Raw genomic sequence first — 15218 nt, 5'->3', positions numbered from 1 at the left:
ATGTCATGTTTACAAATACAAAAGTCATGTTTTCTCAGGTTTCTGAAGCTTTCTTCCTAGAAAACTCGAATGTGTGGAGGATTTGACTCCAGGTGGAACCAATTAGCGTTTGGCAGCTAAAAACAAAACCTTACATGGTAAAATGCATTCAAAACCGTAAAGTCCATAGAGAATGTCCAGAAAACACAAGCAAACACAGAGGCTGTAGCAAGATCTGGGATTGAGATAGCCACAACACACCAGATAGTTTTGTTTTCATCCAGGAGTATCTGAACAAGTTGTTGAAGTTTTGAAGTGAAATTTAACCAAAAAATCACCGTGAAAGTGGTTTTGGAGAAAAGCAAAATCTTCCTGTTCGGCAAATGCATCCAATGTCATGTTTACAAATACAAAAGTCATGTTTTCTCAGGTTTCTGAAGCTTTCTTCCTAGAAAACTTGAATGTGTGGAGGATTTGACTCCAGGTGGAACCAATTAGCGTTTGGCCGCTAAAAACAAAACCTTACATGCTAAAATGCATTCAAAACCGTAAAGTCCATAGAGAATGTCCAGAAAACACAAACAAACACAGAGGCTGTAGCAAGATCTGGGATTGAGATAGCTAAAAATCACCAGATAGTTTTGTTTTCATCCTGGACTATCTGGACAAATTGTTGAAGTTTAGAAGTAAAATTTAACCAAAAAATCACCGTGAAAGTGGTTTTGGAGAAAAGCACAATCTTCCTGTTCGGCAAATGCATCCAATGTCATGTTTACAAATAAAAAAGTCATGTTTTCTGAGGTTTCTGAAGCTTTCTTCCTAGAAAACTCGAATGTGTGGAGGATTTGACTCCAGGTGGAACCAATTAGCGTTTGCCAGCTAAAAACAAAAACTTACATGCTAAAATGCATTCAAAACTTTCAATTCCATAGAGAATATCCAGAAAACACAAACAAACACAGAGGCTGTAGCAAGATCTGTTATTGAGAGAGCCACAACACACCAGATAGTTTTGTTTTCATCCAGGAGTATCTGGACAAATTGTTGTAGTTTTGAAGTGAAATTTAACCAAAAAATCACCGTGAAAGTGGTTTTGGAAATAAGCAAAATCTTCCTGTTCGGCAAATGCATCCAATGTCATGTTTACAAATACAAAAGTCATGTTTTCTCAGGTTTCTGAAGTTTTCTTCCTAGAAAACTCGAATGTGTGGAGGATTTGACTCCAGGTGGAACCAATTAGCGTTTGCCAGCTAAAAACAAAAACTTACATGCTAAAATGCATTCAAAACTTTCAAGTCCATAGAGAATGTCCATAAAACACAAACAAACACAGAGGCTGTAGCAAGATCTGGGATTGAGATAGCTAAAAATCACCAGATAGTTTTGTTTTCATCCAGGAGTATCTGGTCAAATTGTTGAAGATTTGAAGTGAAATTTAACCAAAAAATCACCGTGAAAGTGGTTTTGGAGAAAAGCACAATCTTCCTGTTCGGCAAATGCATCGAATGTCATGTTTACAAATACAAATATCATGTTTTCTCAGGTTTCTGAAGCTTTCTTCCCAGAAAACTCGAATGTGTGGAGGATTTGACTCCAGGTGGAACCAATTAGCGTTTGGCCGCTAAAAACAAAAACTTACATGCTAAAGTGCATTCAAAACTGTAAAGTCCATAGAGAATGTCCAGAAAACACAAACAAACACAGAGGCTGTAGCAAGATCTGGGATTGAGATAGCCACAACACACCAGATAGTTTTGTTTCCATCCAGGAGTATCTGGACGAATTGTTGAAGTTTTGAAGTGAAATTTAACCAAAAAATCACGGTGAAAGTGGTTTTGGAGAAAAACACAATCTTCCTGTTCGGCAAATGCATCCAATGTCATGTTTACAGAAAGAAATATCATGTTTTCTCAGGTTTCTGAAGCTTTCTTCCTAGAAAACTCGAATGTGTGGAGGATTTGACTCCAGGTGGAACCCATTAGCGTTTGCCAGCAGAAAACAAAACCTTACATGCTAAAATGCATTCAAAACCATAAAGTCCATAGAGAATGTCCAGAAAACAGAAACAAACACAGAGGCTGTAGCAAGATCTGGGATTGAGATAGCCACAACACACCAGATAGTTTTGTTTTCATCCAGGAGTATCTGGACAAATTGTTGTAGTTTTGAAGTGAAATTTAACCAAAAAATCTCCGTGAAAGTGGTTATGGAGAAAAGCACATTCTTCCTGTTCGGCAAATGCATCCAATGTCATGTATACAGAAAGAAATATCATGTTTTCTCAGGTTTCTGAAGCTTTCTTCCTAGAAAACTCGAATGTGTGGAGGATTTGACTCCAGGTGGAACCAATTAGCGTTTGGCAGCTAAAAACAAAAACTTACATGCTAAAATGCATTCAAAACTTTCAAGTCCATAGAGAATGTCCAGAAAACACAAACAAACACAGAGGCTGTAGCAAGATCTGGGATTGAGATAGCCGCAACACACCAGACAGTTTTGTTTTCATCCAGGAGTATCTGGACAAATTGTTGTAGTTTTGAAGTGAAATTTAACCAAAAAATCACCGTGAAAGTGGTTTTGGAGAAAAGCACAATCTTCCTGTTCGGCAAATGCATCCAATGTCATGTTTACAAATACAAATATCATGTGTTCTCAGGTTTCTGGAGCTTTCTTCCTAGAAAACTCGAATGTGTGGAGGATTTGACTCCAGGTGGAACCAATTAGCGTTTGGCAGCTAAAAACAAAAACTTACATGCTAAAATGCATTCAAAACCGTAAAGTTCACAGAGAATGTCCAGAAAACAGAAACAAACACAGAGGCTGTAGCAAGATCTGGGATTGAGATAGCCACAACACACCAGATAGTTTTGTTTTCATCCAGGAGTATCTGGAAAAATTGTTGTTGTTTTGAAGTGAAATTTAACGAAAAAATCACCGTGAAAGTGCTTTTGGAGAAAAGCACAATCTTCCAGTTCGGCAAATGCATCCAATGTAATGTTTACAGAAAGAAATACCATGTTTTCTCAGGTTTCTGAAGCTTTCTTCCTAGAAAACTCGAATGTGTGGAGGATTTGACTCCAGGTGGAAACAATTAGCGTTTGGCAGCTAAAAACAAAAACTTACATGCTAAAGTGCATTCAAAACCATAAAGTCCATAGAGAAAGTCCAGAAAACACAAACAAACACAGAGGGTGTAGCAAGATCTGGGATTGAGATAGCTAAAAATCACCAGATAGTTTTGTTTTCATCCAGGAGTATCTGGACAAATTGTTGTGGATTTCGGGTGAAATTTAACCAAAAATCACCGTGAAAGTGGTTTTGGAGAAAAGCACAATCTTCCTGTTCGGCAATGCATCCAATGTCATGTTTACTGAAAGAAATATCATGTTTTCTCAGGTTTCTGAAGCTTTCTTCCTAGAAAACTCGAATGTGTGGAGGATTTGACTCCAGGTGGAACCAATTAGCGTTTGGCAGCTAAAAACAAAAACTTACATGCTAAAATGCATTCAAAACTGAAAAGTCCATAGAGAATGTCCAGAAAACAAAAACAAACACAGAGGCTGTAGCAAGATCTGGGATTGAGATAGCTAAAAATCACCAGATAGTTTTGTTTTCATCCAGGAGTATCTGGACAAATTGTTGTAGTTTTGAAGTAAAATTTAACCAAAAAATCACCGTGAAAGTGGTTTTCGAGAAAAGCACAATCTTCCTGTTCGGCAAATGCATCCAATGTCATGTTTACAAATACAAAAGTCATGTTTTCTGAGGTTTCTGAAGCTTTCTTCCTAGAAAACTCGAATGTGTGGAGGATTTGACTCCAGGTGGAACCAATTAGCGTTTGGCAGCTAAAAACAAAAACTTACATGCTAAAATGCATTCAAAAACGTAAAGTCCATAGAGAATGTCCAGAAAACACAAACAAACACAGAGGCTGTAGCAAGATCTGGGATTGAGGTAGCTAAAAATCACCAGATAGTTTTGTTTCCATCCAGGAGTATCTGGACGAATTGTTGAAGTTTTGAAGTGAAATTTAACCAAAAAATCACCGTGAAAGTGGTTTTGGAGAAAAGCACAATCTTCCTGTTCGGCAAATGCATCCAATGTCATGTTTACTGAAAGAAATATCATGTTTTCTCAGGTTTCTGAAGCTTTCTTCCTAGAAAACTCGAATGTGTGGAGGATTTGACTCCAGGTGGAACCAATTAGCCTTTGGCCGCTAACAACAAAAACTTACATGCTAAAATGCATTCAAAACTGTAAAGTCCATAGAGAATGTCCAGAAAACGCAAACAAACACAGAGCCTGTAGAAAGATTTGGGATTTAGATAGCTAAAAATCACCAGATAGTTTTGTTTTCATCCAGGAGAACCTGGACAAATTGTTGAAGTTTTGAAGTGAAATTTAACCAAAAAATCACCGTGAAAGTGGTTTTGGAGAAAAGCACAAACTTCCTGTTAGGCAAATGCATCCAATGTCATGTTTACAAATACAAAAGTCATGTTTTCTCAGGTTTCTGAAGCTTTCTTCCTAGAAAACTCGAATGTGTGGAGGATTTGACTCCAGGTGGAACGAATTAGCCTTTGGCCGCTAACAACAAAAACTTACATGTTAAAATGCATTCAAAACTGTAAAGTCCATAGAGAATGTCCAGAAAACGCAAACAAACACAGAGCCTGTAGAAAGATCTGGGATTGAGATAGCTAAAAATCACCAGATAGTTTTGTTTTCATCCAGGAGTATCTGGAAAAATTGTTGTAGTTTTGAAGTGAAATTTCACCAAAAAATCACCGTGAAAGTGGTTTTGGAGAAAAGCACAAACTTCCTGTTAGGCAAATGCATCCAATGTCATGTTTACAAATACAAAAGTCATGTTTTCTCAGGTTTCTGAAGCTTTCTTCCTAGAAAACTCGAATGTGTGGAGGATTTGTCAACAGGTGGAACCAATTAGCGTTTGGCAGCTAAAAACAAAAACTTACATGCTAAAATGCATTCAAAACTGTAAAGTCCATAGAGAATGTCCAGAAAACAAAAATAAACACAGAGGCTGTAGAAAGATCTGGGATTGAGATAGCCGCAACACACCAGATAGTTTTGTTTCCATCCAGGAGTATCTGGACGAATTGTTGAAGTTTTGAAGTGAAATTTAACCAAAAAATCACGGTGAAAGTGGTTTTGGAGAAAAACACAATCTTCCTGTTCGGCAAATGCATCCAATGTCATGTTTACAGAAAGAAATATCATGTTTTCTCAGGTTTCTGAAGCTTTCTTCCTAGAAAACTCGAATGTGTGGAGGATTTGACTCCAGGTGGAACCCATTAGCGTTTGCCAGCAGAAAACAAAACCTTACATGCTAAAATGCATTCAAAACCATAAAGTCCATAGAGAATGTCCAGAAAACACAAACACAGAGGCTGTAGCAAGATCTGGGATTGAGATAGCTAAAAATCACCAGATAGTTTTGTTTTCATCCAGGAGTATCTGGACAAATTGTTGTAGTTTTGAAGTGAAATTTAACCAAAAAATCACCGTGAAAGTGGTTATGGAGAAAAGCACATTCTTCCTGTTCGGCAAATGCATCCAATGTCATGTATACAGAAAGAAATATCATGTTTTCTCAGGTTTCTGAAGCTTTCTTCCTAGAAAACTCGAATGTGTGGAGGATTTGACTCCAGGTGGAACCAATTAGCGTTTGGCAGCTAAAAACAAAAACTTACATGCTAAAATGCATTCAAAACTGTAAAGTCCATAGATAATGTCCAGAAAACGCAAACAAACACAGAGGCTGTAGAAAGATCTGGGATGGAGATAGCCGCAACACACCAGACAGTTTTGATTTCATCCAGGAGTATCTGGACAAATTGTTGAAGTTTTGAAGTGAAATTTAACCAAAAAATCACCGTGAAAGTGGTTTTGGAGAAAAGCACAATCTTCCTGTTCGGCAAATGCATCCAATGTCATGTTTACAAATACAAATATCATGTGTTCTCAGGTTTCTGGAGCTTTCTTCCTAGAAAACTCGAATGTGTGGAGGATTTGACTCCAGGTGGAACCAATTAGCGTTTGGCAGCTAAAAACAAAAACTTACATGCTAAAATGCATTCAAAACCGTAAAGTTCACAGAGAATGTCCAGAAAACAGAAACAAACACAGAGGCTGTAGCAAGATCTGGGATTGAGATAGCCACAACACACCAGATAGTTTTGTTTTCATCCAGGAGTATCTGGAAAAATTGTTGTTGTTTTGAAGTGAAATTTAACGAAAAAATCACCGTGAAAGTGCTTTTGGAGAAAAGCACAATCTTCCTGTTCGGCAAATGCATCCAATGTCATGTTTACAGAAAGAAATACCATGTTTTCTCAGGTTTCTGAAGCTTTCTTCCTAGAAAACTCGAATGTGTGGAGGATTTGACTCCAGGTGGAAACAATTAGCGTTTGGCAGCTAAAAACAAAAACTTACATGCTAAAGTGCATTCAAAACCATAAAGTCCATAGAGAAAGTCCAGAAAACACAAACAAACACAGAGGGTGTAGCAAGATCTGGGATTGAGATAGCTCAAAATCACCAGATAGTTTTGTTTTCATCCAGGAGTATCTGGACAAATTGTTGTGGATTTCGGGTGAAATTTAACCAAAAATCACCGTGAAAGTGGTTTTGGAGAAAAGCACAATCTTCCTGTTTGGGAAATGTATCCAATGTCATGTTTACAAATACAAAAGTCATGTGTTCTCAGGTTTCTGAAGCTTTCTTCCTAGAAAACTCGAATGTGTGGAGGATTTGACTCCAGGTGGAACCAATTAGCGTTTGGCAGCTAAAAACAAAAACTTACATGCTAAAATGCATTCAAAACTGAAAAGTCCATAGAGAATGTCCAGAAAACAAAAACAAACACAGAGGCTGTAGCAAGATCTGGGATTGAGATAGCTAAAAATCACCAGATAGTTTTCTTTTCATCCAGGAGTATCTGGTCAAATTGCTGAAGTTTTGAAGTGAAATTTAACCAAAAAATCACCGTGAAAGTGGTTTTCGAGAAAAGCACAATCTTCCTGTTCGGCAAATGCATCCAATGTCATGTTTACAAATACAAAAGTCATGTTTTCTGAGGTTTCTGAAGCTTTCTTCCTAGAAAACTCGAATGTGTGGAGGATTTGACTCCAGGTGGAACCAATTAGCGTTTGCCAGCTAAAAACAAAACCTTACATGCTAAAATGCATTCAAAACTTTCAAGTCCATAGAGAATGTCCAGAAAACACAAACAAACACAGAGGCTGTAGCAAGATCTGGGATTGAGGTAGCTAAAAATCACCAGATAGTTTTGTTTCCATCCAGGAGTATCTGGACGAATTGTTGAAGTTTTGAAGTGAAATTTAACCAAAAAATCACCGTGAAAGTGGTTTTGGAGAAAAGCACAATCTTCCTGTTCGGCAAATGCATCCAATGTCATGTTTACAAATACAAAAGACATGTGTTCTCAGGTTTCTGAAGCTTTCTTCCTAGAAAACTCGAATGTGTGGAGGATTTGACTCCAGGTGGAACCAATTAGCGTTTGGCAGCTAAAAACAAAAACTTACATGCTAAAATGCATTCAAAACCTTAAAGTCCATAGAGAATGTCCAGAAAACAGAAACATACACAGAGGCTGTAGCAAGATCTGGGATTGAGATAGCCACAACACACCAGATAGTTTTGTTTTCATCCAGGAGTATCTGGAAAAATTGTTGTAGTTTTGAAGTAAAATTTAACCAAAAAATCACCGTGAAAGTGGTTTTCGAGAAAAACACAATCTTCCTGTTCGGCAAATGCATCCAATGTCATGTTTACAAATACAAAAGTCATGTTTTCTCAGGTTTCTGAAGCTTTCTTCCTAGAAAACTCGAATGTGTGGCGGATTTGACTCCAGGTGGAACCAATTAGCGTTTGGCAGCTAAAAACAAAAACTTACATGCTAAAATGCATTCAAAACCATAAAGTCCATAGAGAATGTCCAGAAAACACAAACAAACACAGAGGCTGTAGCAAGATCTGGGATTGAGGTAGCTAAAAATCACCAGATAGTTTTGTTTTCATCCAGGAGTATCTGGACAAATTGTTGAAGTTTTGAAGTGAAATTTAACCAAAAAATCACCGTGAAAGTGGTTTTGGAGAAAAGCACAATCTTCCTGTTCGGCAAATGCATCCAATGTCATGTTTACAAATACAAAAGACATGTGTTCTCAGGTTTCTGAAGCTTTCTTCCTAGAAAACTCGAATGTGTGGAGGATTTGACTCCAGGTGGAACCAATTAGCGTTTGGCAGCTAAAAACAAAAACTTACATGCTAAAATGCATTCAAAACCTTAAAGTCCATAGAGAATGTCCAGAAAACACAAACATACACAGAGGCTGTAGCAAGATCTGGGATTGAGATAGCCACAACACACCAGATAGTTTTGTTTTCATCCAGGAGTATCTGGAAAAATTGTTGTAGTTTTGAAGTAAAATTTAACCAAAAAATCACCGTGAAAGTGGTTTTCGAGAAAAACACAATCTTCCTGTTCGGCAAATGCATCCAATGTCATGTTTACAAATACAAAAGTCATGTTTTCTCAGGTTTCTGAAGCTTTCTTCCTAGAAAACTCGAATGTGTGGAGGATTTGACTCCAGGTGGAACCAATTAGCGTTTGCCAGCTAAAAACAAAAACTTACATGCTAAAATGCATTCAAAACCATAAAGTCCATAGAGAATGTCCAGAAAACACAAACAAACACAGAGGCTGTAGCAAGATCTGGGATTGAGGTAGCTAAAAATCACCAGATAGTTTTGTTTTCATCCAGGAGTATCTGGACAAATTGTTGAAGTTTTGAAGTGAAATTTAACCAAAAAATCACCGTGAAAGTGGTTATGGAGAAAAGCACATTCTTCCTGTTCGGCAAATGCATCCAATGTCATGTTTACAAATACAAATATCATGTTTTCTCAGGTTTCTGAAGCTTTCTTCCTAGAAAACTCGAATGTGTGGAGGATTTGACTCCAGGTGGAACCAATTAGCGTTTGGCAGCTAAAAACAAAAACTTACATGCTAAAATGCATTCAAAACTTTAAAGTCCATAGAGAATGTCCAGAAAACACAAAAATACACAGAGGCTGTAGCAAGATCTGGGATTGAGATAGCCACAACACACCAGATAGTTTTGTTTCCATCCAGGAGTATCTGGACAAATTGTTGTAGTTTTGAAGTGAAATTTAACCAAAAAATCACAGTGAAAGTGGTTTTGGAGAAAAGCACAATCTTCCTGTTCGGCAAATGCATCCAATGTCATGTTTACAGAAAGAAATATCATGTTTTTTTCAGGTTTCTTAAGCTTTCTTCCTAGAAAACTCGAATGTGTGGAGGATTTGACTCCAGGTGGAACCAATTAGCCTTTGGCAGCTAAAAACAAAAACTTACATGCTAAAATGCATTCAAAACTGAAAAGTCCATAGAGAATGTCCACAAAACAGAAACAAACACAGAGGCTGTAGCAAGATCTGGGATTGAGATAGCTAAAAATCACCAGATAGTTTTGTTTTCATCCAGGAGTATCTGGACAAATAGTTGTAGTTTTGAAGTGAAATTTAACCAAAAAATCACCGTGAAAGTGGTTTTGGAGAAAAGCACAATCTTCCTGTTCGGCAAATGCATCCAATGTCATGTTTACTGAAAGAAATATCATGTTTTCTCAGGTTTCTGAAGCTTTCTTCCTAGAAAACTCGAATGCGTGGAGGATTTGACTCCAGGTGGTACGAATTAGCCTTTGGCCGCTAACAACAAAAACTTACATGCTAAAATGCATTCAAAACTGTAAAGTCCATAGAGAATGTCCAGAAAACGCAAACAAACACAGAGCCTGTAGAAAGATCTGGGATTGAGATAGCTAAAAATCACCAGATAGTTTTGTTTTCATCCAGGAGTATCTGGAAAAATTGTTGTAGTTTTGAAGTGAAATTTCACCAAAAAATCTCCGTGAAAGTGGTTTTGGAGAAAAGCACAATCTTCCTGTTCGGCAAATGCATCCAATGTCATGTTTACAAATACAAAAGTCATGTTTTCTCAGGTTTCTGAAGCTTTCTTCCTAGAAAACTCGAATGTGTGGAGGATTTGTCTCCAGGTGGAACCAATTAGCGTTTGGCAGCTAAAAACAAAAACTTACATGCTAAAATGCATTCAAAACTGTAAAGTCCATAGAGAATGTCCAGAAAACAAAAATAAACACAGAGGCTGTAGAAAGATCTGGGATTGAGATAGCCGCAACACACCAGATAGTTTTGTTTCCATCCAGGAGTATCTGGACGAATTGTTGAAGTTTTGAAGTGAAATTTAACCAAAAAATCACCGTGAAAGTGGTTTTGGAGAAAAACACAATCTTCCTGTTCGGCAAATGCATCCAATGTCATGTTTACAAATACAAAAGTCATGTTTTCTCAGGTTTCTGAAGCTTTCTTCCTAGAAAACTGGAATGTGTGGCGGATTTGACTCCAGGTGGAACCAATTAGCGTTTGGCAGCTAAAAACAAAACCTTACATGCTAAAATGCATTCAAAACCATAAAGTCCATAGAGAATGTCCAGAAAACACAAACACAGAGGCTGTAGCAAGATCTGGGATTGAGATAGCTAAAAATCACCAGATAGTTTTGTTTTCATCCAGGAGTATCTGGACAAATTGTTGTAGTTTTGAAGTGAAATTTAACCAAAAAATCACCGTGAAAGTGGTTATGGAGAAAAGCACATTCTTCCTGTTCGGCAAATGCATCCAATGTCATGTATACAGAAAGAAATATCATGTTTTCTCAGGTTTCTGAAGCTTTCTTCCTAGAAAACTCGAATGTGTGGAGGATTTGACTCCAGGTGGAACCAATTAGCGTTTGGCAGCTAAAAACAAAAACTTACATGCTAAAATGCATTCAAAACTGAAAAGTCCATAGAGAATGTCCAGAAAACAAAAACAAACACAGAGGCTGTAGCAAGATCTGGGATTGAGATAGCTAAAAATCACCAGATAGTTTTCTTTTCATCCAGGAGTATCTGGTCAAATTGCTGAAGTTTTGAAGTGAAATTTAACCAAAAAATCACCGTGAAAGTGGTTTTCGAGAAAAGCACAATCTTCCTGTTCGGCAAATGCATCCAATGTCATGTTTACAAATACAAAAGTCATGTTTTCTCAGGTTTCTGAAGCTTTCTTCCTAGAAAACTCGAATGTGTGGAGGATTTGACTCCAGGTGGAACCAATTAGCGTTTGCCAGCTAAAAACAAAACCTTACATGCTAAAATGCATTCAAAACTTTCAAGTCCATAGAGAATGTCCAGAAAACACAAACATACACAGAGGCTGTAGCAAGATCTGGGATTGAGATAGCCACAACACACCAGATAGTTTTGTTTTCATCCAGGAGTATCTGGAAAAATTGTTGTAGTTTTGAAGTAAAATTTAACCAAAAAATCACCGTGAAAGTGGTTTTGGAGAAAAACACAATCTTCCTGTTCGGCAAATGCATCCAATGTCATGTTTACAAATACAAAAGTCATGTTTTCTCAGGTTTCTGAAGCTTTCTTCCTAGAAAACTCGAATGTGTGGAGGATTTGACTCCAGGTGGAACCAATTAGCGTTTGCCAGCTAAAAACAAAAACTTACATGCTAAAATGCATTCAAAACCATAAAGTCCATAGAGAATGTCCAGAAAACACAAACAAACACAGAGGCTGTAGCAAGATCTGGGATTGAGGTAGCTAAAAATCACCAGATAGTTTTGTTTTCATCCAGGAGTATCTGGACAAATTGTTGAAGTTTTGAAGTGAAATTTAACCAAAAAATCACCGTGAAAGTGGTTATGGAGAAAAGCACATTCTTCCTGTTCGGCAAATGCATCCAATGTCATGTTTACAAATACAAATATCATGTTTTCTCAGGTTTCTGAAGCTTTCTTCCTAGAAAACTCGAATGTGTGGAGGATTTGACTCCAGGTGGAACCAATTAGCGTTTGGCATCTAAAAACAAAAACTTACATGCTAAAATGCATTCAAAACTTTAAAGTCCATAGAGAATGTCCAGAAAACACAAACATACACAGAGGCTGTAGCAAGATGTGGGATTGAGATAGCCACAACACACCAGATAGTTTTGTTTTCATCCAGGAGTATCTGGACAAATTGTTGTAGTTTTGAAGTGAAATTTAACGAAAAAATCACCGTGAAAGTGCTTTTGGAGAAAAGCACAATCTTCCTGTTCGGCAAATGCATCCAATGTCATGTTTACAGAAAGAAATACCATGTTTTCTCAGGTTTCTGAAGCTTTCTTCCTAGAAAACTTGAATGTGTGGAGGATTTGACTCCAGGTGGAAACAATTAGCGTTTGGCAGCTAAAAACAAAAACTTACATGCTAAAGTGCATTCAAAACCATAAAGTCCATAGAGAAAGTCCAGAAAACACAAACAAACACAGAGGGTGTAGCAAGATCTGGGATTGAGATAGCTCAAAATCACCAGATAGTTTTGTTTTCATCCAGGAGTATCTGGACAAATTGTTGTGGATTTCGGGTGAAATTTAACCAAAAATCACCGTGAAAGTGGTTTTGGAGAAAAGCACAATCTTCCTGTTTGGGAAATGTATCCAATGTCATGTTTACAAATACAAAAGTCATGTGTTCTCAGGTTTCTGAAGCTTTCTTCCTAGAAAACTCGAATGTGTGGAGGATTTGACTCCAGGTGGAACCAATTAGAGTTTGGCAGCTAAAAACAAAACCTTACATGCTAAAATGCATTCAAAACCATAAAGTCCATAGAGAATGTCCAGAAAACAAAAACAAACACAGAGGCTGTAGCAAGATCTGGGATTGAGATAGCCGCAACACACCAGACAGTTTTGTTTTCATCCAGGAGTATCTGGACAAATTGTTGTAGTTTTGAAGTGAAATTTAACCAAAAAATCACCGTGAAAGTGGTTTTGGAGAAAAGCACAATCTTCCTGTTCGGCAAATGCATCCAATGTCATGTTTACAAATACAAATATCATGTGTTCTCAGGTTTCTGGAGCTTTCTTCCTAGAAAACTCGAATGTGTGGAGGATTTGACTCCAGGTGGAACCAATTAGCGTTTGGCAGCTAAAAACAAAAACTTACATGCTAAAATGCATTCAAAACCGTAAAGTTCACAGAGAATGTCCAGAAAACAGAAACAAACACAGAGGCTGTAGCAAGATCTGGGATTGAGATAGCCACAACACACCAGATAGTTTTGTTTTCATCCAGGAGTATCTGGAAAAATTGTTGTTGTTTTGAAGTGAAATTTAACGAAAAAATCACCGTGAAAGTGCTTTTGGAGAAAAGCACAATCTTCCTGTTCGGCAAATGCATCCAATGTCATGTTTACAGAAAGAAATACCATGTTTTCTCAGGTTTCTGAAGCTTTCTTCCTAGAAAACTCGAATGTGTGGAGGATTTGACTCCAGGTGGAAACAATTAGCGTTTGGCAGCTAAAAACAAAAACTTACATGCTAAAGTGCATTCAAAACCATAAAGTCCATAGAGAAAGTCCAGAAAACACAAACAAACACAGAGGGTGTAGCAAGATCTGGGATTGAGATAGCTAAAAATCACCAGATAGTTTTGTTTTCATCCAGGAGTATCTGGACAAATTGTTGTGGATTTCGGGTGAAATTTAACCAAAAATCACCGTGAAAGTGGTTTTGGAGAAAAGCACAATCTTCCTGTTCGGCAATGCATCCAATGTCATGTTTACTGAAAGAAATATCATGTTTTCTCAGGTTTCTGAAGCTTTCTTCCTAGAAAACTCGAATGTGTGGAGGATTTGACTCCAGGTGGAACCAATTAGCGTTTGGCAGCTAAAAACAAAAACTTACATGCTAAAATGCATTCAAAACTGAAAAGTCCATAGAGAATGTCCAGAAAACAAAAACAAACACAGAGGCTGTAGCAAGATCTGGGATTGAGATAGCTAAAAATCACCAGATAGTTTTGTTTTCATCCAGGAGTATCTGGACAAATTGTTGTAGTTTTGAAGTAAAATTTAACCAAAAAATCACCGTGAAAGTGGTTTTCGAGAAAAGCACAATCTTCCTGTTCGGCAAATGCATCCAATGTCATGTTTACAAATACAAAAGTCATGTTTTCTGAGGTTTCTGAAGCTTTCTTCCTAGAAAACTCGAATGTGTGGAGGATTTGACTACAGGTGGAACCAATTAGCGTTTACCAGCTAAAAACAAAACCTTACATGCTAAAATGCATTCAAAACTTTCAAGTCCATAGAGAATGTCCAGAAAACACAATCAAACACAGAGGCTGTAGCAAGATCTGGGATTGAGGTAGCTAAAAATCACCAGATAGTTTTGTTTCCATCCAGGAGTATCTGGACGAATTGTTGAAGTTTTGAAGTGAAATTTAACCAAAAAATCACCGTGAAAGTGGTTTTGGAGAAAAGCACAATCTTCCTGTTCGGCAAATGCATCCAATGTCATGTTTACTGAAAGAAATATCATGTTTTCTCAGGTTTCTGAAGCTTTCTTCCTAGAAAACTCGAATGTGTGGAGGATTTGACTCCAGGTGGAACCAATTAGCCTTTGGCCGCTAACAACAAAAACTTACATGCTAAAATGCATTCAAAACTGTAAAGTCCATAGAGAATGTCCAGAAAACGCAAACAAACACAGAGCCTGTAGAAAGATTTGGGATTTAGATAGCTAAAAATCACCAGATAATTTTGTTTTCATCCAGGAGTACCTGGACAAATTGTTGAAGTTTTGAAGTGAAATTTAACAAAAAAATCACCGTGAAAGTGGTTTTGGAGAAAAGCACAAACTTCCTGTTAGGCAAATGCATCCAATGTCATGTTTACAAATACAAAAGTCATGTTTTCTCAGGTTTCTGAAGCTTTCTTCCTAGAAAACTCGAATGTGTGGAGGATTTGACTCCAGGTGGAACGAATTAGCCTTTGGCCGCTAACAACAAAAACTTACATGTTAAAATGCATTCAAAACTGTAAAGTCCATAGAGAATGTCCAGAAAACGCAAACAAACACAGAGCCTGTAGAAAGATCTGGGATTGAGATAGCTAAAAATCACCAGATAGTTTTGTTTTCATCCAGGAGTATCTGGAAAAATTGTTGTAGTTTTGAAGTGAAATTTCACCAAAAAATCTCCGTGAAAGTGGTTTTGGAGAAAAGCACAATCTTCCTGTTCGGCAAATGCATCCAATGTCATGTTTACAAATACA

This window comes from Oryctolagus cuniculus, chromosome 21, assembly GCF_051225735.1.
Source record: "Oryctolagus cuniculus isolate XC-2025 breed Fujian yellow rabbit chromosome 21, ASM5122573v1, whole genome shotgun sequence".
In the NCBI taxonomy this organism is placed as follows: Eukaryota; Metazoa; Chordata; class Mammalia; order Lagomorpha; family Leporidae; genus Oryctolagus; species Oryctolagus cuniculus.
The sequence above is the reverse complement of the archived record's forward strand: the minus strand, read 5'-3'. Positions refer to the sequence as shown.